At 40.8% G+C, this 27,500-nt stretch overlaps 1 protein-coding gene and 1 long non-coding RNA gene across 3 annotated transcripts in view; one reads left to right on the forward strand and one right to left on the reverse strand.

The window, feature by feature from the left end:
* The window catches only part of LOC310738005, a 347,605-nt gene that overhangs the window by 314,938 nt on the left and 5,167 nt on the right, over positions 1-27,500 (reverse strand). The window lies entirely within an intron of this gene.
* Positions 1-27,500, forward strand: part of syndig1l (synapse differentiation inducing 1-like) — a 90,302-nt gene that overhangs the window by 11,661 nt on the left and 51,141 nt on the right. The window contains exons 2-3 of one of the 2 annotated variants that reach the window (XM_083562764.1): positions 21,242-21,405; positions 27,205-27,309. The gene's annotated coding sequence lies outside the window, so the exon portion shown is untranslated. Of the gene's footprint in view, positions 1-21,241; positions 21,406-26,635; positions 27,310-27,500 lie in introns of those variants that run through there. The other variant, XR_014536925.1, reaches the window with a different exon arrangement.

Below are 27,500 nucleotides of genomic sequence, written 5' to 3' on the forward strand. Positions count from 1 at the left end.
CAGACTGCTACATCCTAAGTGTGTAAAGCAGTGAAATCGAAGGTCTTTTCTCCCTGCTGCTATTCGACTTTACAGTCAGAGCTGCCCAGTGAACCAGGTGGCATAATACACACTGTTTATACTGTTTCTTTTACTGTGCAATAACAATAAAGTTTTTGTGCCATAACAATTGTGCAATAACGCCATTTAAAACTGTAATAACACCATTTAAAACTGTAATAACACCATTTACTACTGTAATAACACCATTTACTACTGTAATAACACCATTTACTACTGTAATAACACCATTTAAAACTGTAATAACACCATTTACTACTGTAATAACACTATTTAAAACTGCAATAACACAATTTAAAACTATAATAACACCATTTAAAACTGCAATAACACTGAGATGTTCCCACTGTGAGACAAATAAAGGTATTTTATTTTATCTTATTTCATCTTTAAAGAAAGTAAAAATCATAGATCAAAAAATGTTCATATAAGTGAATTATGTGTGTTATGGGATGAAGCCTGAGGCGACTGTGGCAAAAAAAAAAATCTCCCTTATATGTTATGGGAAAGAAACTTAAAACTTAAAAGGGGGAATCCATCCTCATTTGGATGACATCAAGAGTGTTATTATAAATCTTTAAAACAATACAAAACACCAGAGCGAGAGATATCATGAGCATGTTTACTCTGTACTCACATCCAAGCTCCTTCCAGCCAATCTCAATCCACTATTAACATCTGAACTCCTTCCAGCCAATCACAATCCACTATTCACACCTGAACTCCTTCCAGCCAATCACAATCCACTATTCACACCTAAACTCCTTACAGCCAATCACAATCCACTGTTCACACCTAAACTCCTTACAGCCAATCACAATCCACTATTCACACCTAAACTCCTTACAGCCAATCACAATCCACTATTCACATCTGAACTCCTTACAGCCAATCACGATCCACTATTCACACCTAAACTCCTTACAGCCAATCACGATCCACTATTCACATCTGAACTCCTTACAGCCAATCACAAGCCACTATTCACACCTAAACTCCTTACAGCCAATCACAATCCACTATTCACATCTGAACTCCTTACAGCCAATCACAATCCACTATTCACATCTGAACTCCTTACAGCCAATCACAATCCACTATTCACACCTAAACTCCTTACAGCCAATCACAATCCACTATTCACATCTGAACTCCTTACAGCCAATCACGATCCACTATTCACACCTAAACTCCTTACAGCCAATCACGATCCACTATTCACATCTGAACTCCTTACAGCCAATCACAAGCCACTATTCACACATGAACTCCTTTCAGCCACACTGACCAGCAGATTAATAATCAAATCTTCTTTTTCTTCTTAGAGCATCTCCCATTATTGGTCTCCACAGCGGATCATCCGTCTCCATACCCCTCTGTCCTCTACATCTGCCTCTTTCAACCCAACTACCTGCATGTCTTCCCTCACCACATCCATAAACCTCCTCCTTGTTCTTCCTCTTTTCTTCCTTCCTGGTGTCTCCATCCTCAGCATTCTCCTACTGATATACCCCATGTCCCTCCTCTGCACATGTCCAAACCATCTCAATCACACCTCCCTCACCTTGTCTCCAAAACGTCCTACATGCGCCGTCCCGAAATAAACTCATTTCCAATCCTGTCCATCGTCGTCACTCCCAATGAACATCTCAACATCTTCAGCTCTGCTACCTCCAGCTCCACCTCCTGTCTTTTACTCAATGCCACTGTCACTAATCCATACAACATCTCAGGTCTCACCACAGTCCTATAAACTTTCCCTTTCACTCTCACAGATACTCTTCTATCACAAATCACTCCTGCTATCACTCTTCTCCACCCACTCCACCCTGCCTGCACTCTTTTCTTCACTTCGCTAACACACTCTCCATTACTTTGAATTAACAGTCATATACATGGTGTATATTAAATATACGCTGTAGTCGTTGGAAAAATCTCAGTTGTGAGAGTGCAATAACTCACCCCAGGCCATGCTGTTATACATAAACAGTGCACTTCAGGGGGTTAATAGTATTCAGCTTGCATTATTTTCATGTGAATACGCAGCACAACCTGGAGGGTGATATTCAAAGTCCTCCTTTTAATGCTGGTCGTGTTTATTAGAAAGGCAGGCAAAAAAATCCACAAAATGTGAAGCAGGTTCGAGGTCAAGACAGGCGAGGGTTGGGGGCGATCTACAAACAGAACAAACAAGTACAGACAGGCTTGGAAGAAAAGCCAGATTGAGTGTATTGTTCATGAGAGATACAAATGATACACCTGGTATAAATCTACACACAAATCAAAAGAATGTTGCTGGTATTGTAGCTTAGTGGGTAATGCATTGGCCCTTGGATCCATAGGTCATGAGTTTGAATCCCAGACACATCGAGCTGCCCCTCATCATCCCCTGAGCAAGAGCTGTGAGATCCACATGATCTCGCTTCCGCACTCGCCAGATTCGGCTCCTGCGGACTTCGTCCTCTTCCTGATAATGAAGATCCGGCTCAAAGGTCACTGTTTTGACATCATTGCGAAAATCCGGCACGAATCGCAGAATATATACTTGCAGCAAGTGGAAATATCTTGTAAATACCTAATATTAACAATAACTGCACCTCGTCGCAAGTCCTTCACACTCAGAATAATTTTCATTTAGATCATGTAGCATGAAGCATGTATATCTCAAATATGTATATGCTTATAGCATAAGCATATACATATTTGAAGCATGTATATCTCGCATTGGTGGAGATACTACTAGATAATATGTCAGAAAATATTGTTGTGCCTGAGGGTTTTAGCCCTTGCTTCATGTCCACATAAAGAGGCAGATGCAGCAGGGTTTTAGTCCTTTAATCTGTCGAGCTCTGTGATCTGTACGCTCTGATCAGCCTCCAAAGCTTTTTTGCTAATACAGCCATCACGCTCGTCATCTCATCCACTGAAATGGATCGAATGAATGCGCCACATTTTAAGTCTGACGTTTGCACCGAGGTCTGCACTACTTCTACTTTACTCAGTAGGTGGCGCTGGGAAGACATTTGTTGCGTAGCCTTCAAGTTTTTTGCTATGACCTGTTTGGAGGCTTAGCATTTGTTGGCCCATTACAGCCAAACATTATATGTGGAGTATTCAAAATGCTACTGATACATTTTTTTAAGTATAAAGCATTCGCCTAATTTTTCTGTCTTACGGTGACGATACGAGGTGGTATCCAAAGGTTTCAAGATTTGCTCTGTTTCCACACTACCACCTTCAAAATAGTCCCCTTGCACAGCAATACAGCGCCCCCAGCGTTCCTCTGGAATGTGTCCTGGAAGTCTTATTTTCTGGCACCTTCTGTGATTCGTGCCAGATCTCCACAAAAATGAGGTGAGCCAGATGTTCATCCATAGAAAGAGGGGCCCAATTTGGCGAGTAGGGTGGGTGTGGAACTCATGTGTGAGGAGAACTCGGTGACAGGGTGCACAAATGATCAGAATCGCACCAGTTGCACACAGAAAGATGTGATTTTGGCACACTGGTTGGTGCTCCCTGTGACTGTGCGTGCTGCTTTGTGCTGCCATCTGTTGGCGTGCTACAAAAACTGGTGTTGAAACTTGATGATACCACCACAGACAACAAGAACTGTAAAAACATGTTGTGTTTTGTGTAGCAAGAAAGGGCCTGGTGGCTTACTAACCCAGCCTCCTCCTTTCACAGCCGGGCTTGGGACCTTCCATGGTGGAGTACTTTATCCCCTTTCCCACAACTGAGCACCCATGGGGGGTTAAGGGCCTTTCTTAAGGGCCCAGGAGTGAAAGCCTGGTATGGCTGAGACTTGAAGCCACAACCCCCAGATCCAAAGTCTAATGCCTTAACCACTAAGCTTCCACCTCTCCAGTGTAAATATTACAGTTGAGTAAATTGCTCTGATTTGGTGCTTACAAATCCAACATGTCGGAAAAGTGATTTGAAAGAAAACTATAAAACTGGCATCCTACACTGACCGAATTATAAATCCAGGAATGATGTTTAAATTTTGGACTCACGGTTAATATCTCATAAGCTCATCCCTGTGACGGGACACTACACTGCTCTGAGTCTCTGTCTCCAGAGCCATATGTGAACCTGAGCAGTTCTACCAGCATCCATGATTCATTCCCACACTCACTGCCACTTTACTACCACTCGTTTTTTCTGCTGTCACATCGGTTACTAAGTTCACATTGATCATGTTTTCACTGCACTGCTGCTTTAATTCACCTCACGTCTGCTCATGTAGCAGCCATTTTTACACTCCACTGCACTCCTACATCACAGCCTGGATATTCTCTATTTATATATCATATACATCACTCTGAGTAATACATATCTCTCTCTCTCTCTCTCTCTCTCTCTCTCTCTCTCTCTCTCTCTCTCTCTCTCTCTCTCTCTCTCTCTATCTATCTATCTATCTATCTATCTATCTATCTATCTATCTATCTATCTATCTATCTATTTTTTTTTCTCTATCACTTTTTATCCCTTTCTTTCTTTCTTTCTTTCTTTCTTTCTTTCTTTCTTTCTTTCTTTCTTTCTTTCTTTCTTTCTTTCTTTTTTTTCTTTCTTACTTTCAATATCTATCTATCTATCTATCTATCTATCTATCTATCTATCTATCTATCTATCTATCTATCTATCTATCTATCTATCTATCTATCTATCATCAATTTTCTTTCTCTATCACTTTTCTATCCCTTTCTTTTTCTTTCTTTCTTTCTTTCTTTCTTTCTTTCTTTCTTTCTTTCTTTCTTTCAATATCTATCTATCTATCTATCTATCTATCTATCTATCTATCTATCTATCTATCTATCTATCTATCTATCTATCTATCTATCTATCATCAATTTTCTTTCTCTATCACTTTTCTATCCCTTTCTTTTTCTTTCTTTCTTTCTTTCTTTCTTTCTTTCTTTCTTTCTTTCTTTCTTTCTTTCTTTCTTTCTTTCTTTCTTTCTTACTTTTTTCAATCTCTCTCTCTCTCTCTCTCTCTCTCTCTCTCTCTCTCTCTCTCTCTCTCTCTCTCTCTACAGTGGGAACTACAGTGTTGGTGGAACTTGTCCCAGATTAGTTCAGAAGGTTTCTTTGACTCTTCCCAAACAGAGTGTGAGATTTAACACATTTGTATCAGACAGTTTAAATCAGAAGAAGCAGAAAAAAGAGATGAAAAAAGAAGAGAAGAACACTGGCTGTACATTTCCTCCACAGGCATAATACAACACATCACCGATCATCACATCACCAACATTTCAGTGAAAAGGTCCAGAGTTTCTTGCACTGTGCTGAAGTTTCCTACAGAGTGAGATTTGTAAGTGTGTGGTGTTTCTGTAGCGCTGTGATCTAGAGGTCACCTCCAAACCGCACCGTGAAAGAGAAGCGGGAAGACGCTCAGACAAAACCAGGGCTATAACCCCCTTCCCACCGTGCGCTCTCCAGAAGATCATCACCCTCGCCTATCAATCCGTCTGATGGAGCCAGGGGCCTCGGTGCACGTCTCCATCACGTCTCCATCACGAGCACGCAGCACTTCACTGCAGGTGACATTTAAGCTCCTAAAATTAGCACTCATTCTTCGCCTGTTCTCCGGAATGCGAGCGGCGTGCTGAATCAGCACATCTCAGTCAACACCTTTAAAATCTATAAATCAATAAATAACTCAATTAAAAAATACGGTCAGCTCCTGCGTGGTTCTTCTGCTCTTTCAGGGAGGAATCCGGGACGTTTATTCGAATTCTGTCAGTGTTTGAGCGAGCTGCAGGAGGTACAGTGCAGGTTTGACAGATGGGAGTTGGTGTTAAAGTCACTGTTTTGCTTCGACCTATTATTCTATTCTCCACGCTGAGACGTCGCTTGAGCAACTTCCTGACTTCTAATGAAACCCGATTGTCTGATGATGAATCCCTCTTCCTCTTCTTCTTCTTCTTCTTTTTTTTACTCCTCACGTCACACAGGAAGGTTTTATCAGGAGAACCCTCTCCCATCCATTTTCCATTTCTTTCCTTTCATGTAAGTATGTCTTCAGAACAAGATACTAATTGGTAGAAACTCGTGATGTCCTAGATTTCAGATAGAATTGAGATCAGGAGACCTTTCCTGACCTGTGAAGTCGGTTTTGAGAAATATCTATCTTGTCTTCGGCAAGGTGAGAATCAGAAGGGTCTCGATTTTCACGCTCTTCTAGATGATGTATAATGCGCTCTGGAGGAGGCGTAAATAGGCGTCTGGTGGCTTTTAGACACTCATGATTCAATTAAAGGCAAGAATTGTGAAGGATTTGCATCGGTGATGCATCGATTTTAAAAAGTGTGCATGTGCTTTACTTTTATTATTTAGAAAATGAGCAATAATTTGTGACCGATATTTGATATGTAGATCGATTTGTAGTCGCTAAACCGTTTCTCGAGCGCGTTCTCTCCGCTGCTGCTACGTGAATACGACGCATCACAACACTACGGAGACAGAGGCGTGTCCTAAATCACATAGAATACAGATTAACATGGCAGAGGTAGAGCTGTAACTTCCTGCACACACAACAGGAAAAGAATGTCTGGGTTTATTTCATCTTTTTTTCCTCTTTTGAACTAAAGAGGCGTGTTTGTGAAGGGGACATGCCTCAGAAGTCAGAAGGCACTTGAGTAAATTTGTGATCTGAGGTCTGTTTGAAAGAAATAAACTTTCTGTACCATGTTGTATTGCAGAGAATCAGATTTTTTTTTGAATTGCATCTCTTTGCGTTGTCGTATCGTATAGCATAGTATAGCTGCTTCATATCGGTCTTTAATGTATTGTGAATATAAAAAGTCTACACATCATTATAAATTTGCAGGGTTTTTTTTTAAATAAAGACAAAACTATCAACAACATGAATGTTAGACTTGTTACATCTTTAATATGATCTTCCAACAAACAAACATCCAGAGGAAAATAATAGTGATAATTGGGAATATACAGTATATATAAATATGAAATGTATTTCTGTCTTAATATTTTAAAAACCTGCATATTTCATGAGTGTATAGAATACATTTTTTACCATAAATTGCACTGAAGTGATGATGTAATCGACTGGACATGAGACGTCCCTCATCGGTCGTTGTAAATAAAAATGGCTGGACCATTGGGTCTGAATGCAGCGTGCATTTAAAAACTGTTCAGGATTTACATTTATTGCATTTTGGCCGACACTTTTATCCAGAGCGACTTACATTTATCTCATTTATTCAACTGAGTAGCTACAGGGTTAGGGGCCTTGTTTAGGGGCCCAGGAGTGGCAGCTTGGTGTGGAACTCTTGACCTTTGGATCCAAAGTCCAACGGCTTAATGACTAAGAGTCCACCTCCACCTTCACACACACACACACACACACACACACACACACACACACACACACACACACACACACACACACACACAAACACACAAATACACAAACACACAAAGATATCAGCAGATATTTAGGCCAGTGTTTTATCTCATTTCCATTCGTTCTGAACTTCAATCTTCTCTTGTTGTTGAACTTGGTGGAAACAGAGAGACTATTTTTGGCCGTCTGCTTTTTTCAGATTTCCGGAATGTAATACCTGGGGAAAATTACATTCTGGGGGAAGAAGTTTTTTGTGAGTAGGCGGCATTTTGAGTGCTTTCGAGAGGAAGAAGGCAGAATTGCAGACCTTTAAAGCTTCACGAGACGCCTGCTGTCATTTTAAGGTCAACACTTACAATCTGCCCTGGACACTACAAACACTGATACACATCAATGATATATATATATATATATATATATATATACACACACACACACACACACACACACACACACACACAATACACACATCACAAAGAGTATCATTGAAACCTTTTTCATGAGACATTTTACTCCTGGTGTTACACAATTTTTCTTTAGGCGGGAGAAGCCAGGACAAGCCGCCCTGATGACATCATACGTTGCTAATATGTTAGCTGACTGGCTCGGCTTAGGCATAAAGCATCCTGCAGGCTTAAAGTGAGCTGTAAAATTGTAAATAATGCAGTTCAGTTTGTAATAAAGAACGCTGTTGTGTTGTGCTTTTTATAGTTCAGAATCTGCTCGATTTAAAATAAAGGCTTGCGTTACACACAGATTAAATCCAATTCAGTGGAAAACAAATAATGTTCTGTTCTTTCATCATTTCATAATTAGATGAAAATACACAAGGTTACCTGTGCGCTATACAATCTTTACAACCAACCGCATCGTTTCATTCAGGACACGTTACAAAAATGATGTTGAAATGGTCTTTAATATCTAACAAATCCACAAACCTGGGTCAAGGTGCTACCGACAGCATGCTTCACACATGGGGCGCACACAGGATTGTGTTTTCAGGGTTACATTTCTGCCAAATGTAGTCCTTTTTGGCTATAAAGATCAAATCAGACCTCTGTTTTTTTCTCTTTATCTTCACAACTTACAGTACATATCTTGCAATAGCGATGATTCTGTAAGTCACAGATAAACCACTTGCACTTACACTTTGACTTTGATTGCATGAATGTATTCGATTTCATTCCGAAAATTGTACATAAAACGAGATCTTGTCAGCCAATGAGTATTTAAAAAAAAAAAAAATAAATATATATGATACCTGTGTTTTTATATAAAGACTCAAAGATACACCCACATGCCATTGCCTCCAATTTCAAAAAAGTTGGGAAAACAGAATGCAATTATTTCCATATTCACAAATCCACATTTTATTAACAATAGATAAAATAAGATAATGTAATTAAAAAAATTATATAAAAATAAGATTTTTAATTTGATGCTTTTTTTCCTCAACATAAAACTACAAAACAGTGGAAAAATCTCATTAATTACAAAACATAATAACTTGGAAATTTTACAGGATCTGGAGAAATCAGATGGAGAAGGGACAAAGGCAAAAATCAATATTGGATGCTCTTGATCTTTGTGCCCTCAGGTGTTTAAAACAGCCATGAATTTGTAATTGAAATCACTGCATTGGGCTCAATAACACCTCCAGAAATCATTCAAAGAAGAAAGCATACGTGAACATGATCCAGAAACGCTGCCGTCCTCTCTGGGCCAAAGTTTATTTAGAATGTACTGAGACAAAGTGGGAAACTGTTCAGTGGTCAGACAAATAATTTTTTTATTTCTATTTGGAAACCATGGACACCACATCCTCCGGACTAAAGAGGAGAGGGACTATCTGCTTGTTATCAGCACTCAGTTCAAAAAGCTGCATCTCTGATGGCAATGGAGTTCATTAGTGCCTGTGGAATGGGAAGATTGCAGATGGAAAGGCTCCATCAATGCTGATTTTTATATACAAGATTTATAGCAACAAATGCTTTCATTCAGAAAACGACTTTTTTAGGGAGGCCTTGGATATTTGAGCAAAACCATGCTAACTGCATACTGAATGTATTACAATAGCATGACTTTGTAGTAGAAGAGTCCTGGTGCTAATCTGGCCTGCAGTCATGAAACGAAAAACACAACAAAGGACACCCAGAACTGTTGAGCAGCTAGAAGCTGGAGGTAGCAGAGCTGAAGATCTTGAGGTTTCTGTTGGGAGTGACAACGATGAACAGGATTAGAAATGAGTTTATTTAAGGGACATCGCATGTAGGACAATTTGGAAACAAGGTGAGAGAGGCGAGATTAAGATGGTTTGGACATGTGCAGAGGAGGGACATGGGGTATATCAGTAGGAGAATGCTGAGGATGGAGCCACCAGGAAGGAGGAAAAGAGGAAGACCAAGGAGGAGGTTTATGGATGTGGTGAGAAAAGACATGCAGGTAGTTGGTTTGAAAAAGGCAGCTGTAGAGGACAGGGGGGATGGAGACGGATGATCCGCTGTGGCGCCCCCTAATGGAAGAACTTGAAAAAAGAAGAAAAAGAAGATTAATACAAATCCAAAAGTCTGCCTTTATTTCTATAAATGGATTAAAGGTTAGATATTTAATTAAATGTACACTACAGCACATTATCAGTAAGACACGTAAGATAAATGAAGACGCTTTTGGTGTGCCATCACGTCTCATGGATTTGAACAGCTGGAAATTATTCCCATGTCCCTGGCGTTTCTAACGGATCACCGAAAGCCCACTTACAGTACGCACACGGACCACCGAGAGCAGAAGTGTCGTATAAAGCGCATTACGGATCAGAGGGTCGAACAAATGAGCCGTTAATTTGATGAGGTTATTAACGAGATAAATGCGGCTTGTTCATTTTAATCTCACATTTAATTTAGTTTAAATGAAGCGGGATCGCTGGGAAAAAAGGAAAAAAGTTCCACGAAGCGTGAAATCGGAACGAAACAGACAGAATGCATGTCTGCCTCATGCCGGAGGGTCGAGTGCGAGCACGGCGAATGTGGTTTAAGTAATACGGCGTCAATATATCCGTTTTATTATAAAGCATTTTGCGGAAAAATGGAATGTCAGCGCTTATGCAGCGAGCGAATGACAGAGGCGTTTATAACGAGGAGCCTCGTCATCAGTCAAATAAATGAGAAAGGGCTTCGGCTGAATGGATCCAAGCACTTCCCTTCGTCTGTAAAACCAGACTGTGTAGAAATTCAAATAGGGCAAGGGCAAACAGGAAGACCTTTATTAAGATTTTTAGCTATGACTTTATACAACATACTGACCACTTTATTAGAAACACCTGATTACCCCGTACCTCTATTAATAGCATTTGACATAAAAAAGTCTTCATCAGAGGCTACATTCTGCTGGTTCACTGATTTTCAACGTCAGTCTAAATCTCTGTTAGGAGATAACCTAGAGTTTTAAGTACTAATTGAGGAATGTCTGGAAGGACTTTAGGCATCATCTTGGTGCCAGAACAGAGAAGAGTCTTCACATTTCTTGTACCCTGAAACATGAAGGGAGCAGTAGAGCCGTGGTAGAGTGTTGGAGGAGACATAGGGCAGTGTGGGGTGAAATTAAACTTTTACTTTTTGTAAAAGTACAAAAATATTTGCCTTCAAATGTACTTAAGTATCCAAAGTGCTATAATTTATTAAAGCTATAATGTTGTTATTACCGTATTTTCCGGACTATAAGCCGCTACTTTTTTCCCACGCTTTGAACCCCACGACTTAAACAACGAAGCGGCTAATTTATGGAATTTTTCTGGGTTTTTCCCGGTTTCACAAACTTCAAGACAAAAAACTGAGCCCCATAACATTAGACCAATGAAATTGCCAAACGGGTTCAGATGAACCAAAGAAACTCTTTATAAATATGGATGATGTTCCTCTGACGTTTGACCTGCCGCTCACTCGGACTGTCTACAGGAAATGTGAATCATTCGTCACGCTGAAAAACAACCGGGCATGAAAACACACTTCACCTGTGTTCTGAGCTGCACGGCATCGGGAGAAAAGATTCACCGATGGTGATTTTTAAACGCACGACGATGCCAAAAGATAAACTCTCGAGAGAAATAGTTGTGAAAGGAAGGAGGAAGACAGTGAACAATGACTTTCTTGGTCGGCTACTGTTTAGATACAAGCCGTTGTAGCATGTTGAGTCTGGGTCATGGGAGAGCTCGCTAACTCCAGTTACAACAGAAATCATATAAGCACAGACAGGTTTCCAAAACTCATGCTTTTTTTTATTTTTCTTGGCAACAGCGTTACGGGTTAGTCAAAGAAACTTAGAAATGAGCATTAGAAAAGAATATGGACATATTCCTCGGTCTTGCACACATGTAGAAATAGTGGAAAAATGCGGCGGCAGGCTGTTCCCAAAATACCGCTATGCTCTTAAAGGAGCCACAACATATTTCAGACACTGTCTTTCATTAAACCCTGTGTAAAGTTCATTAGTTCAGTGTAGATATATACACAGGTGCAGCTTATTTATGTTCAAAATAAAAATCTTTGTCAAATTCAGTGGGTTCGGCTTATATATGGGTGCGCTTTATAGTCCGGAAATTACGGTATACATTTTTGTCAAAAACTCTTTGCTTAATCTCAAAATCACACTCAGTTTGAGTCAGAACACCAATCTAGAATGAATAAAATGATATAAAGTGAATAGAATGATAATAATGAGCCAAACATTGATATCTAATACAATTATCAAAGTCACGTGTGTTGTGTCGAGTTCGAGTCTGGAGTTTCTTCATCATTTATTCCTCTCTAAATGTTCTGCTTGATGTTGAACTGATGCTGAACTGTATGTTGATGATCAGTAGATTCACCGAACGGCGATCAGAACACGTGTAAAACAGAGCGAGCGCTCGATCCTGATTGGTGACTCGCTGCGTGTTTCACCAGTTACGTTTTGATCCTCGTCAATAAAAAGGAAGGACAAAATGAAGTTGAGTAAAAAGTAAAATATTTGATTTTAAAATGTAAAAGTTGCAGTAAAAGTCTCCCCGAATAAAAACACTTCAGTAAAGTACAGACACGTGAAAAAGCTTCTTAAGTGCAGTAATGAATTACATTTACTTTGTTACAATATGTTCACAATAACAGACTTCTACAAAACACACACAATTCTATATACTAATATATATATATATATCCCTAAACACACATCCCTAAATATACATACATATATATTTATATCGCCGAATCGCATCCCCCCATTATAATGCAGAAAAAACTAAGATAAAATAAAACCAGACGTTCTTTTCCTGCTCTACCTCTGCCATGTAATATTCTATGTGACTTTTAGGACATTTAAAGCTGTAAAATCATTTATAACCTTGAATTGCACTCCTTACATAGAAATAAATCGTTTTTTTACCGATGTAAATATGTTAAATATCGATGCATTACATTATGAACTCTTATGCTAATTAATTTTACCATCCCCAGTATATATACACTATATTGCCAAAAGTATTCCCTCCACTCTTCTGGGAAGAAGTTCCACTAGATGTTGGAGTGTGCTTATGGATATTTGTGTTTATCAGCCAAAAGGGTGTTAGTAAAGGCAGGTACTGATGTAGGTGAGGAGACCTGGGGTGCAGTCAACGTTGACATTCATCCCAAAGGTGTTCAGTAGGGATGAGATCAGAGCTCGATAGCAGGAGATCTTCCTCTGCAAAGCATGTAAACCAGATCTTCAAGGAGCTCACTTTGTGCACAGGGGCATCACCATGCTGGAGCAGGTTTGGGTTCAAGTGGATGCTAAATTTTATTATAGCGCCATCTATCTGTGGACATCATCTGTGTAAAGCTGCTTTGAGACAATGTTCATTGTTAAAAGCGCAATACAAATAAAAATGAATTGAATTGAATTGAATCTAAAGACTGTACAATTGAGTGCCTCCAGATTTGTGGTACCAGTTTAGGAAAAAAACACATATAGCAGGACAGGTCAGGTGTCCCAATACTTTTGAAAATATAGTTTATATATATATATATATATATATATATATATATATATATATATATATATATATATATATATATATAAAACTGTAAATGGATATGTTTATAATTTTTTTTTGCATAAAAAGAAGAAAACACTTGTCTGTTCAATAAAAGGACAATAATAAATAATAAACTCTGACCTGATCACCGTAACTGTGGTGGTCATCTATTACTTTACTATCATTATAAATGTGTAATTAGCGATCGTTCATGACGGAGAGAAAAAATTCATAATAATATATGAGGGTAAACAGGTTCAGAATAATTTCGAGATGAGTAAAGCAATCCAATAAAGCTTTCTATACAGGCTTTAATTTATTCGACATTTCCACAAGCGTTCCCTTCGTTTTAGTTCCCTCTTACCAAATTGTCAGGGAAAAAAAAAAACAATACAAATAGTGAGAAATCGCAAAGGCCTGAATATAAACAGGGCGGAAAATGATGAAAGGAGCAGACAGCGTAATGCGCCTAATGTTTTAATGGCTGCGCGAGGAACGCGGTGCTGTGGGGGAAAAAACGGAAAATAAAGAAAAATGCTCAAAACAACAGAAAATTTTTTTAGGCGGTGGGGGTGGGAGGGTGGGAGAGTCTTGTTTTGCTTTTACCCATTTAAATGTTTAATGCGATTTATTTCTCGTTGTTTTTTGGGGTTTTTTTGTTTTCCATCGTTCAATATTTTGGCTAAAATGAGTTTAATAGTCTATTTGGAAAGTACAAAAAGCGTTAGAAAGCCAGATTGATGGCATCCATTTCCATGTTATGGTGTTCCTTCATGTTATGGTGAAGCACAAGATTGTGCACCAATTTGTTTCAGGAAATCCACTAGCAATGGAAAAGTGTGATTTGAAGCTATCTTGAGGATGGTGTATGTAAGGTATTGCATGAAGAAGCAGAGATAATGTTACTGCCCTGGCTTTGATTTTAACCAAAAATTTGTAGACACCTGAAAATAAGATTGCTATGTGATTCTTTTTGAACATCCCATCCCACATTTAGTTGCTATTTGCCATTATAATAAGCTCCACTCTTCTGGGATTCTGGGAAGATGTTCTCCTGGGTTCTTGTGGAGATTCTTTAGCCACAAGGGTGCTAGTAAAGGCAGGTACTGATAAAACCAGTGAGGAGACCTGAGGTGCAGTGAGTGTTCACAGAGCTGTACAGCAAGAGATCTTCCACTCCAGCCCATGGAAATCAGATCTTCGTGAAGGCATTGGGCTCAATTCTTTGCTGGAACAGGTTTGGTCTCCTAGTTCAAGTGAAGGGACAGTTTCATCCAAAGACGTCCAGTCTGTTTTATATGATATACAGTATATCATTTCCTGTTAGTCGACTAACACACACTAATCCATCGTATGATTTCTATCTAGGATCATGCTTCAGTGTGACGTGCGACTCAGTTTTTTCTCGCATATCTCACTCTTGGAATAATGAGAAACCAGTGCTGAGCGATGCTGAGAGGCAGGACACAGACGGCTCATTGATTTTATTTCAGATACCACAGCTAGGGTCAAACACAGACAGGCAGAGTCACCCGGGTCGAATATTTAATGTAATCCTGAAAACCGGCCAACATCAATCCCAGAAAGCACTAGAGGAGATAGCAAGCAGAAGCTTGGCGGCTGATTAGCCGATTTTTTTACTCATTATTTTATAGAGTCTAAACCGAGTACTTGTGAGTTTAGTTTCCTTTGGCAGGAGCGATATTTAAAATAATAATAATAAAAAAAAAAAGAATATGTGTGTAGATGAGGGAAAACAGTGGTGATCAGTGATTGGTTGTTGTGGAACAGTAGTAATCAGTAATTGGTTGTTTGGAATACGGTTTATCAGTGATTAGATTGTGAACACAATGATGACCAGAGATTGGTCCTTGAGGATAGTGGTGATCAGTTTTGTCTAAAACAATGGCGATTGTTTGTATGGAACAATTGTAATCAGTGATTGGTTGTTGAGAACAATGGTGATCAGTGATAAAAAAAAATAATAATAATGATGACCAGATATTGGTCCTTCGGAACAATAGTGATCAGCAATTGGTTGTTGTGGACAATGGTGATCAGTGATTGGGTTGCTGATCAATGGTAATCAGCGATTAAATAGTAAAAACAAGGATGACCAGATTTTGGTCCTTGGGAACAATAGTGATCAGCGATTGGTTTTTGTGGACAACGGTGACCAATGATTATTTTTTTTTGTCGCTAAAAGTTCAGAAACAGCACCGAGCACAATACACAAGAGTGGGAATATTCACACTGACCTCTGACCTCAATATTGTGGCTGTATGACTTCAGTCAACATTGTGCACTGCTGAGGTGACTTTTTCTCCTCAGAGAGAGAGAGGGGGACGCTGAGGTGTTCCTGTCATTCACTCCTTATATTCATGAATTCCTGAAGAATCTGGAGGGGGTGTTTGAGGCAATAAATTGACATGGGACAGAATTTGTGTGAATGTATAATTAAAACATCATTTGAGCAACAGAAATGTGTTCTAACTGGAGAGCTAATGCTAATGGAATAATCAGCAGAAAGTGAATGGCTAAGCAGTGAGCGCTGGGATGAAGGAAAATTAGCGTCAGCGTCAGGTCACTGTGACAGTGATAAAAATTGTACATGAGGATTTAATAGGATCTACCTGAGACGTGCTAAATACATGGAGGTTTTTTTCTTGCCAAAAAGGAAAATATACTGTACAGCAAGCTATAGAACTGTGGGGTGGGAGTGTGTAAGGTGTGTGTGGGGTGGCATATAAGCATGTGTGAAGGTGTGTGGGGGTGTGTGAGGGGGTGTGGGGTGGCTGTAGGGGTGTGTGGTGGTGTGGGGTGGCTGTAGGGGTGTGTGGTGGTGTGTGAGGGGGTGTGGGGTGGCTGTAGGTTTGTGTAGGGGTGTGTGTGGGGTGGCTGTAGGTTTGTGTAGGGGTGTGTGAGGGGGTGTGGGGTGGCTGTAGGGTGCCTGTAGTTTTGTGTAGGGGTGTGTGGTGGTGTGTAAGGGGTGTGGAGTGGCTGTAGTTTTGTGTAGGGCTGTGGGGGGGGGGGGTGTGAGGGGGTGTGGGGTGGCTGTAGGGGTGCATGGTGGTGTGTGAGGGGGTTTGGGGTGGCTGTAGGTTTGTGTAGGGGTGTGTGGGGGGGTGTGAGCGGTTGTGGGGTGGCTGTAGGGGTGTGTAAGGGGTGGCATAAGTCTCAGGAGGATCCGTTAAACATGTTTTATAGTGCTAAAAACATACAAGACTTTTCCAGAACCCCCAAGTGGCAGAAAAATGTTCAGTCCAAGAGTTTTCCCGGACCGTAAACAGTTTGTTGATGATATAAAACATTTTAGACGAGAAGGAGCTTTTACCGATCAAGAAATCTTGAGATTGAAGAAGCTGATAACGAATGTCAATAATGAAAACTAAGATGAAGACTGATAGAGTGTGTGGCGTATTTTACTTGTTTTTTAGCACTCGTTCGGTTTACTTTTATCTCTTTTTAATAAACAGGATCCACGTTGCGAGTTTTAATATAAATGGAGCAAAAAAACACGGGATGCTGCTGACTGGGTGAAGGAGTGGGACGGGTTGGTAATTTGAAGTCACAACACATCACTAATCATTAAACTGCAGCACTGCAGAGTTTTTCATTTTGGGAGGTGATTTTAATTGTACAGCAGACACTCTAGACAGGAACCGTGTAGAACCTAATGCAGCATCCCATAAGCGCCTTTGGGAGCTGGTGGAGGCCCACGATCTATGTGACATATGGAGAAATTTAAATAAGAAACAGAAACAGTACACGTGGGCCCATTTCACAGGCAACACACTCTCCCTGGCGAGATTAGATCGCTTTTATGGTTTCAAGCAACAACTGATTTATTATACAAAGTGCTTTATTTTTCCAGTAGGCATCTCAAACCACTACATAGTACAGTGTAACATCAGTAAAAAGAATTTAAAACCTAAGAGCACCGACTGTCATTTTTATACTTCACTTTTAGAAGAAGCTCATTTTAGAGAGTCTTTTATTTGTTTATGGAATTGTTTTAAACTGGATCAGGCAGATTTTAACTCCTTACAGCAGTGGTGGGATATAACTAAAGCAAAAGCACAAATAAAAGTATTCTTTTTCAACAGTACACTCTAACTGTCACAAGAGACATTTCCAGATCTCTGGAAGCTCTGGAGATAGAGATTTGCTTTCTGGAGGCCACCAGAAATTAAGGGGAACATTAAAGCCCTCGAAAATATAAAAGCAAAAATGAATGACCTGTTGGACATTACAGCAGAGAGGGCGCTGGTCTGCTAACGTCTTAAAAGCGTGACTGAGATGGATGCTGAAGAGAAACTATGCATGCATGCTGTGCAAACAGAATCAGGGGATCTCATGTCAGAGCCTGCTGAAATTCACCACCAGACAGTCAGCTTCTATTCTAAGTTGTACAGCAGCGAGAGGTTAGGGGCACAGGGGGGTGAAGGAGAGCTTCCTCAGTAACCTGCCAAATCTCACAGAGTCAGTGGCCAATGAGTTGGACCGGCAGCTGACACTGGCTGAGCTTCAGGAGGCTTTTCAAGACATAGGGAACAGGCGGGCGCCAGGAATAGATGGTCTCCCTGTTGAGTTCTTCAACTCTTTCTGGGCAACAATAGGGTGGGACATGCTGGGGGTCCTACAGGACAGTGTAAAGGCTAGTCTAGTCGTATTTTACAGTGTAAAGGCTAGTCTAGTCAGCTCCCATCATCTTGACCTGCTGCCAAAAAAGGGAGACCTGACCCACCTAAAGACATGTTGGCCGGCGAGTGAACTCAGGTGGACACAAAAAAGGCGTGCCAGTCCGCGAGGAAACTCGGGCGGACGCTAAAGAGAGAAAGTCCGCCGATCCGGGAGTGAGACTGGTGGATGCCGAAGGAGCTCGTGCCAATCCTGGAGGGACTGACTGTGAATGTCAAGAAGGGAAGGCGCCCCGAACCGCTAGTGTGTGGGTGAACCCTGGTGTGAATACTGAAAAGGAAAATAAAAGTGAATAAAAAAAGCTCTGCTTGGTGAACTTTTGCCTGTCTATCTCTCTTCCAGTGTGATACTATTAAAATTGTTACAGTGGTGCCAAAACTCCAGGGAGACTACATCATGGGGGGAGTGCTGCAGCCGCTGTCGGGCCAACTGAGTCTTATGCGGCGAGATGGGTCCGGCAGCGAAAACAGGCACTCCATCATCTGCCACGCCTCTTCAGTGAAGTCCAGATGGCAGTGAGTGTACCCAGGGAAGGCAGTTCTCTCTCTCTCTCTCTCTCTCTCTCTCTCTCTCTCTCTCTCTCATTCCCTCTCTCCTTCCCCACCTGCATGCCTGGACACCCACTACTCAGAATCTGGGAGCAGTCGTCACCACCTTCTGCTTCTCCTGTAGGCGGGGGCGGGGTGGGGGGGGGATTCAGTTCAGGCCGGACGGTTCCCTGGCCTGAATCGGGCATTAGGGGTATGTACCAGTGGTGCATAAGTGGAGGGCTGAGTAAGAAACGGGTAGAAACACCTGCAGCTGATGAGACTAATCAGTGCGCTCTGTTTCAATCTGGTGATGCCAATAAAGAGAGGAGAGACACCAACCTCCAGGAGAGAGAGAGTAAGAGAGCAAGCAGAGAGAGAAACGAAAGGGTCGCTGAGCGTAGACTAAGCGCGGGCATGTGCCGGTGGAAAACGTGTCGACCGGCAAAAGAACTTGGATAGATGGCAAAGAGAGAAAGTGCGCCGATCCGCAATGAGACGCAGAAGTAGAGCCTGCCGATCTGAGAGGGACTACCGGCGAGCGTCGAGAAAAGAAAAGGCGTCCATGAGTGTGCGGGTGAACCCTGGTGTAAGTACTGGAAAGGAAAGCACCAGGGTGAAAACGAAAGAAAATAAAGATAGCTCTGCTTGATGAACTTTTGCCTGTCTATCTTTCTTTCAGTGCAGTACCAGATTTTTGTTACATTTAGGCTATTGGGCATGAAAAAAAAAGGCTTTTGACCGGGTTCACCATTAAAACTGGTGCTGGAAATTGAGAATGCACTGAAGAATAATGTTTTTTTATGTTCCCTTTTAGAGTGTACAGAAAGATAAGACAAGGCTGTTTACTGTCAGGAATGTTGTACACTATAGCTAAACCGCTTCACTCTACCTGTCAGCATACGCAGATGACCTGGCTGTAACGGTAGGATCCCAGACTGATTTAAATTTGGTGGACAGAACTTATGTTTTATTGAACACACACGCACTGGATGTTTCTGGATAAGACGTTATTTTACTGTGGACTTTTTAAAATATGGACTTTAAAAAAAAAAAACCAGATCATATGCTGCTGAACACTACACTCCTGGAGGATCCCCTGGTCTACGGGAGTCAGCTGGACACCTCCGGCACGACCACCCCCACACTGTCCAGAGCTCTGATCTCCTCAAAGATCGTCACATTCCACATTCGACATAGACCTGTCGAATGAGGAGCCTGTTCAGCTGTAGGACTATGAAATCAGCAAGACCGGTCCTGCTGTGTGGAGGTCCCCCTCCTGGAGTGCAGGAGTGAAGTGGAGATGAACTTCAAGACAGCGACATTGAAGCTGCTCTACAGGGCCTGTGTTAAGGTTTAAATAAGAATAAACTGAGTGGGAGGGTGGACCCACAGTGGAGGAATGTTCTTAGTTTTAATAATGATATTAAACCAGAGTGGAGACACTGTACAAACCACCGTTAACCAAAAAAACTGCCGACCTCCAGTGGAGGATTTTACACTGCATCGTCTCTGTAAACTCTTTTATTTGTATTTAAAACCCTGATGTTTTACAGGACTGTCCGTTCTGATCACAGTGAAAAACAGTTTTTAATGCTTTTATACTGCTCCTGGTTACAGTCACAGTGCTTTTAAAACGTATTTTAAGTTCCTTTAATGAGATTTTTACTCTTTAGTGTTTTATTCTTGGTTTTAAGTACATCAAGAGAAACAGGTTTATGTGCCAACTGATTCATTTTATTTTTGGGAACACAAAAATTGCAATATACCTGAGCAGAAAAAAACGAAATAACACAAAATGCTGACTGCCACGCAATTTTGGCTGGTTTTAATGTTTACAGGGGATGTGAAGATGTTTGAAGCTGTGTGGTGCTGTAGAAAAGCTCTGTGTTCTGTGAGAGAAGAAGAATTGCATTTTGCACCAGAACCTAATGAACACACATACCCCTCCCCCAACATTTAACTGTCATTATATGATTTTATTTGTCTATTTATCATATTAATCCATACAACATCTCAGGTCTCACCACAGTCCTATAAACTTTCCCTTTCACTCTCACAGATACTCTTCTATCACAAATCACTCCTGCTATCACTCTTCTCCACCCACTCCACCCTGCCTGCACTCTTTTCTTCACTTCTCTAACACACTCTCCATTAATTTACACTGTTGACCCCAGGTACCTGAACTCCTCCACCTTCTCCACCTCTTCTCCCTGCAACCGCAACATCTGGCATTAAACATGACTAATGTCAAAATATAGGATTATAAAATAAAAATAAAAAAGTCTCTCTCTCTCATTTGGACAAATTCAGTGTTCTCTGTAAAAAAATAACGAAAAATACCACACAGGTGAGAATTGTGACATCATTTCCTGCCGTTTCAGCCCGCCCCCTCTGACCCCTGGCCACACTCACTCCCCTTTTCTGCTGCATTTATGCTTTGATTCCGACTCTAAACATTAATCAGAACTGATCACATAATCAATATTGATTAATAAAACCAGTCCATACAGTGAGAACGCATCCTGTTCTGTGCTGCAGATTCTCCTCCTGGACCCGGAGAAATAACCAGCTGTCCGAGAAGCACTTTTCATTAGAACAGCGAGGAGAACGGCGGCACCCTGCTGCGAGACGAGTGTCTGAAATTCGAGCTCGAGTGCCGTCGTGTCCCCGCAGCGTATAAAGGAGATGTAATGCTTAATGAGGTGAGCGTGCAGGAGCAAAGTGGATCCTTTCCAAGAACCTTCGTTACAATGTCTGCCTTCAAGCATGCAAATGTGATTCATCACCCACACAAACACATACACTGAGGACACCCTTATCTAAAGCGGAAGAACATCTGGAGACAATCATCTTCATCATCATCATCATCATGGTCACCTTTACCACAAAAGCATTCTGAACCTGTTGCTTCCAACGTTCAAGAGATGCTTGATTAAAAAAATGTTTTTTAGAAGGTTCCATAAAAGTGTATATTTAAAACCTTTGCTGCTCAGTCGTATATGTTTGATATTAGTTCTTCTATGAAGGACAAGTGAAGAACCCTTTAGCATTAAGACATACCGTATAGTATAGGTTTCTCTAAAGTTTTCTTTTAGTTTTGTAGGAACCTGTTGTAGGGTTCTCACAGGATAAACAACTCTGAAAGACCCTTTGGTAGTAATTAATAGATAGAGGTAGTTAAGGAACCTGTTCTGATTCTGAAAAACTTTGTAGACCCATCAAACGTTCCTCCAGATAGATGAACCTTATATACTGTATATAGCGATAGCATCTTGGAAAACCGTATTTTGCAGGTCCTCTCCTTTGAATACTTTAGACAGAGAAGAACCAGGAAATTTGAGGAACACCCATCACCTTCTGCCAGGTTTCTTCTCAACTCATGCAGCAGCCAGATAACTTTTCACATCAAAGGTTCCCTGAGCAGACTGAACGTTCTCCAGAACAGGGTTCGGCGTGGCGGCGGAGTCGCAGCACTAACTGCGTTGCAGGTTTTTAGGTAGTTCAGAGCAGATTTTGGCCAGACGTCTGAGAGAAACAGACGGCTGCGAATGAGAGATATGCGTAAGAAGAAAAAGACTTTGCGGCACGACGGCTTCAAAAAAACGCATCCTTCGTCATGTTGTTTATGCGTATTTATGGTGTTTACTCGTGTTAAAGGCTCAGACTTGTTGCATCTTGTTTGTTTATGGCGTTTTATTTCTCGTTTGATGGAATGTGTTTGAAAGGTGGTAATAAAACTGACTCTGTAGGATGTGAGGTGAGGATGGATTGTCATGGTTTCGACTCTTCTGAGGACAAGCTTTCCGAACTCAGAACTTTAACTAACACCTCCAGCACGTCTTGTGTGCCGTAGGGAATGAGCGCAAATGCTGTCCGCGAGTTCGGAGTAAAACGCTTATTTGCCTTTGTTTTGCACCGTTGAGGCCCTGAGCTAATGATGCATGCAGTAGGTTTGACCTCATACAAATCGCTTTGCTCTTTTTTAATTTGTTGCACTGCAGTGCAGAAATTTCTGCTCGACTTTTCCCATTGTTCAACCTGCTGTTTCTGTTCCACTGCCTCCATCATGAGGCCTAATTCTTGATAATGTATGAGGGGTTTATAAGACTACACAACACCTACAAGCCATTCTACGCACCTGACATAACTGGCTATAAGCCTAAAACAAACACACGTTCATGTATCTGTAGATGACAACATAGCATTTTACTTAAGTGCTTATAAGTGTACAAAAACACTACATAAGCCCTTACACACAGCTGCCATACCTGGTGTCATACTAAAGCCAACTACTCTAGAATACTGTATATCTGTATCGATATAAACCAAAAGTATGATAAAACCTCAATAAAGTGTGGTGTTTATAAGGCTACACAAGACCTACATAAGACTTTCCTCACAATTGACATACAGTACCTGCTTTCACAACCTAAAGCTAAATACTCCATAATATACTCTGTTTTTATAGTCTAAAAGTAGGGTTCAAAAAGCTACACAAGACATCCATAACCCCCCTCACAGATGACATAGCTGCTTTCCAAAAAGTCTAATATTTCATTATGTACCTGTAACAATATATACCAACCTACTAAAAACTGGATAACACTTTTACTAAAGGTTGGTGCTTATAAGACTACACAGGAACTACACAAGCCTTTCCACACTGTGGACATACCTGCTTTCAAACCTAAAGTTAAATACTCCATAATATACAGTATCTGTGTCAATATATGTCAAAAGCAGGATAACACTTCAATGAAAAATGGCGTTTATAAAGCTTCACAAGACCTACGTGAGCATTTGACATACCTGCTAACAAACCTAACGCAGAATACTCCATAAAGTATCATTATACTGCACTGATCTGTCTATTGATCTTACAGTATATTGATCTGTATTAATATACTGTACATTAAAAGCAGGATATCATTTTAATGAAGTATGGTGTAAAGAATGCAAAATAAACCCTACGTAAAGCCTTCCTCAGTGCTGACATTCTACTTTCTCTTAAACCTTAACTAAATACTCCATTGTAAATCTATACAAATATAGGCAAACATATGAGAAGCTGAATAACACCTCACTTAGGAGTTGGGTTTATAAGGCTACACAAGACCTACATAAGCCTTTCATGACAGTTGACATACCTGCTTTCAAACCTCAAGAACAAACTCTATGAATATATCTGTATCAATGGTTGCCAGGAGCAAGATAACATTTTAGTGGAAGATGGTGTCTATAAGGAGATACAAGAGCTACATATATATTTAAACCTGGAGGCTTATGTAGGTGTAATGTGGCCTTATGAACATCACCCCTAAGTAAAAAGCTGTTATGATTTGAATATTTTGGCCTACATGATGTCATATTTGGCTTTAAACCCGGCCCCCGGTAATATGATGTGAAAAGGGGCTTATAGAGGTGTTATACAGCATTATAACCAGCCTTAATATATCAGACCAGATTATTTCCCCAGCTAGTTAATCACAGCTGCTCTGAATGCGCCTTCCATCACAGGACTGTATCAGTGTTAAATCCTCTTTGGCCTACTCTGATAGGGTGAGAGAGCGCAAAGAACTTCGCATGAAATTAGCATTAAGAGCCTGATCTGTATTCCCAGATAAACAGAGGAGAAATATGCCTAGAACATATTCATTTAAAGCTTTACTGCTCTGTAGCAAACAAATTGGACATTGGATCAGATCAGGAGCTTGAGTGATGCCTGGAGGTGTCTCTGGCCTCGTGTCTCAGACAGGATGAGCGCCGCGAGGGCAGGTATATTACTGGAGTTTATGTAAAGAGGACACCTGAAAGCCAACAACTGCTTTAATCTGAGGGCAGCACTTTTGAGATGTTCAGGCCGAATGGAACACACGCGTGTGTGTGTGTGTGTGTGTGTGTGTGTGTGTGTGTCTGGATGTTTAAGCAAAACGACAAGCATCTTACTTGCACCTGAATTTCAAAAAGGAACCAGTGAAGCATGGTAGTGAGAGCATCATGTTACACTCGAACCTGTGGCTTTTACTGTGGAGAGTTCTTGCATTACCTGGCAACCTGATAACTAGCTAACTGGTTCATGGAGTTTCTCTGTTAGTCTTTTCTTTGCCAGTCACTCCTTCCTTAATTCCTTCCTATAGTTTGATAATATAAGGTGTCCCTCAAGTCGGCATGCTGGGCCTTGTGTCAATTCTATCACAGATCATAAAACCCTTTCCCCTAAATAAAGAAATTAAAAAAGGAGGGAAGAAAGGGTGATATAACTGTAATTTTTTTATTGGGCCGTGTGATCTTTAATGAAACTGGCTGTCAGATAATCTTTCTTTCTTTCTTTCTTTCTTTCTTTCTTTCTTTCTTTCTTTCTTTCTTTCTTACTTTCTTTCTTTCTTTCTTTCTTTCTTTCTTTCTTCATACAAATCTGACATTCATCATTTGTTCCATCTTTTCCTCTTTTCTTCCTTCCTTCCATCCATCCTTCATTCCTTCCTTCCTTCCTTAATTTAATGCTAGGATAAGGTGTCCCCCAGGTCAGTATGCTGGGCCTTGTGTCATTTATTAAACTAATAAAAGAAAGACAGAAAGACAGAAAGACAGAAAGACAGAAAGAAAGAAAGAAAGAAAGAAAGAAAGAAAGAAAGAAAGAAAGAAAGAAAGAAAGAAAGAAAGAAAGAACATTACAAAACAAACTTCTGGGTATTGTGATCTGTCAGCTGGACATTCATTCATTCATTCATTCATTCATTCCCTCCTTTCTTTCTTTCTTTCTTTCTTTCTTTCTTTCTTTCTTTCTTTCTTTCTTTCTTTCTTTCTTTCCCACCTCCCTTCATTCTCTTATTTCTTCGCTCCCTCATTCCTTCCTTCTATCCTGCTTTTGTCTGGTGTTAGTATCTGGTGTCCCTCAGGTCAGTATGCTGGGTTTGGTGTTGGATCATGAGCGGCGTAATAAAAGTGACATTCCGTCTCCTAATGTGTTCCTCTCACAGGCTATTATACGCTCTGCTAGAGACACTTCCTGCTCTTTGCTTTCCTCGGCTCAGGATGAAAAATGAGTCGGAGCCGTGGTTCACGTGTTTCAGACGTTATGGAATGTCGTCTCCTGTACAGTGGAGCAGGACGACCAAACTGACACTGTGCTTACAGCATTTACACTCACTTACCATAAAACCACACAGAGGAAAGATTTCACCTGCCTGCATCTGAGAAAATCTTCATCTGGGTGATGATGATGATGATGATGATGATGATGATGATGTCAGTGTTAGAGCATTAGTCATGAGTCACAGCTGAGTGGAGGAGATGATGACGTCATTCGAAGCCTGCTGAACTCAAAACAGATAAATAATATAAATAAAAGGCTGCAAAGCTCTGCCTTACAAACATGTTCATGCCAAACACAAATACACACACACACACACACACACACACACACACAATAAATACGTTTCAGCTTTTTTATTCTACAGTCACATTTTGTCCTTCGCACTTCTCATTTATTCACTCACACTTTTATCCAGAACCCATGTGCACTCACAGCGTACAAATACAGGCAGCTCCAAAACTATTGGCACCCCCCTATTCCTTTCTTTCTTTCTTTTTCTTCACTTTCTGTGCTCAAATTTCTCTTTGGTTTTCTTCAACACTACATTTTTAGGTTTTTCTTTGTGTCCTTCTTTCTTTCTTTGTTGCTGCACTTTTTTCTACACTTTCTGTTCATCCATCGTTCGTTCTTTCTTTTTTTTTTCTTTGCTGCTGTGCTTTTTTTTTTTTTTCTAACTCCACTTTTGCACTTTCCTCCCTGTGCGTGTATTTATTTTTTTGTACCCTTTTTGTCCTCCTTCTTTTTCTCGTCTTCGGACTTTTTCAGTTTTCCATCAGCGCCGCATTTTGTGTATTTTCTATCCTCCTGCAGCTTCTTTTCTTTCATGTCAGATTCGTTGAAGAAAAATAATAAATCGTTTTGGAATTGCACGACACACACACACACACACACACACACACACACACAGGCCACGCCCATCGCTGTTACTCTAATAGGTCAAAACTTTTAACACCAGGGCTCGTGCCATTTCCCTGAGTGTCCATGTCCTTTTTCCACTACGATCTCTCATCTGATCTGATCGCGTCTGAGTGTGTAGGAGGCGAAATCATACATTCAGACGAGGTCCGATCATCCAATGAGCCGTGCAGAGCCGCACGCGCCGTCTGATCTATTAACCGAGCTGCTGGGTGCGAGCGCGAGAGACACGCACACACACACACACACACTCTCTCTCTCTCTCTCTCTCTCTCTCTCTCTCTCACGCACACTCTCTCTCAGACACGCGCACAAATGCGCGCACACACACGAACAGACACGGGTGCGCGCCGCACTGATAGGAGAACCGATCTTCATGAGAGTCTCCTGCAGAAGACTGAAGACTAAACACACACACACACACACAGGCAGCTGATCTTTCGCTTATAATGCGCTTCTTCTCCTTTTCCTTCTTGTTTTTCACCCGGAGTGGGAATAAATCTGATCCGTGAAGAACGGAGATGTTGAGTGAAGGTAATGATGGAGATGTGAAAATTCCACCATTCATCCGCGCTGAGATGATCCGAGCCTCAAGGTGAGCTTCTTTACACTTTCTGATAATGTATTCATTCATTTATTTATTCATCCCTCCATCACTCCCTCCATCCCTCCATTCATTTATACAAATCTGTTGCTTGTATCACTGATAGTTTCCTGTAGACTGAAGAACAGTCGCTGTGACTGTAATGAGTTTTTGTGCTCTGATAATAAACACGGCTGATTATT

This window comes from Silurus aristotelis (genome assembly GCF_946808225.1).
Source record: "Silurus aristotelis genome assembly, chromosome: 15".
Classification (NCBI taxonomy): domain Eukaryota; kingdom Metazoa; phylum Chordata; class Actinopteri; order Siluriformes; family Siluridae; genus Silurus; species Silurus aristotelis.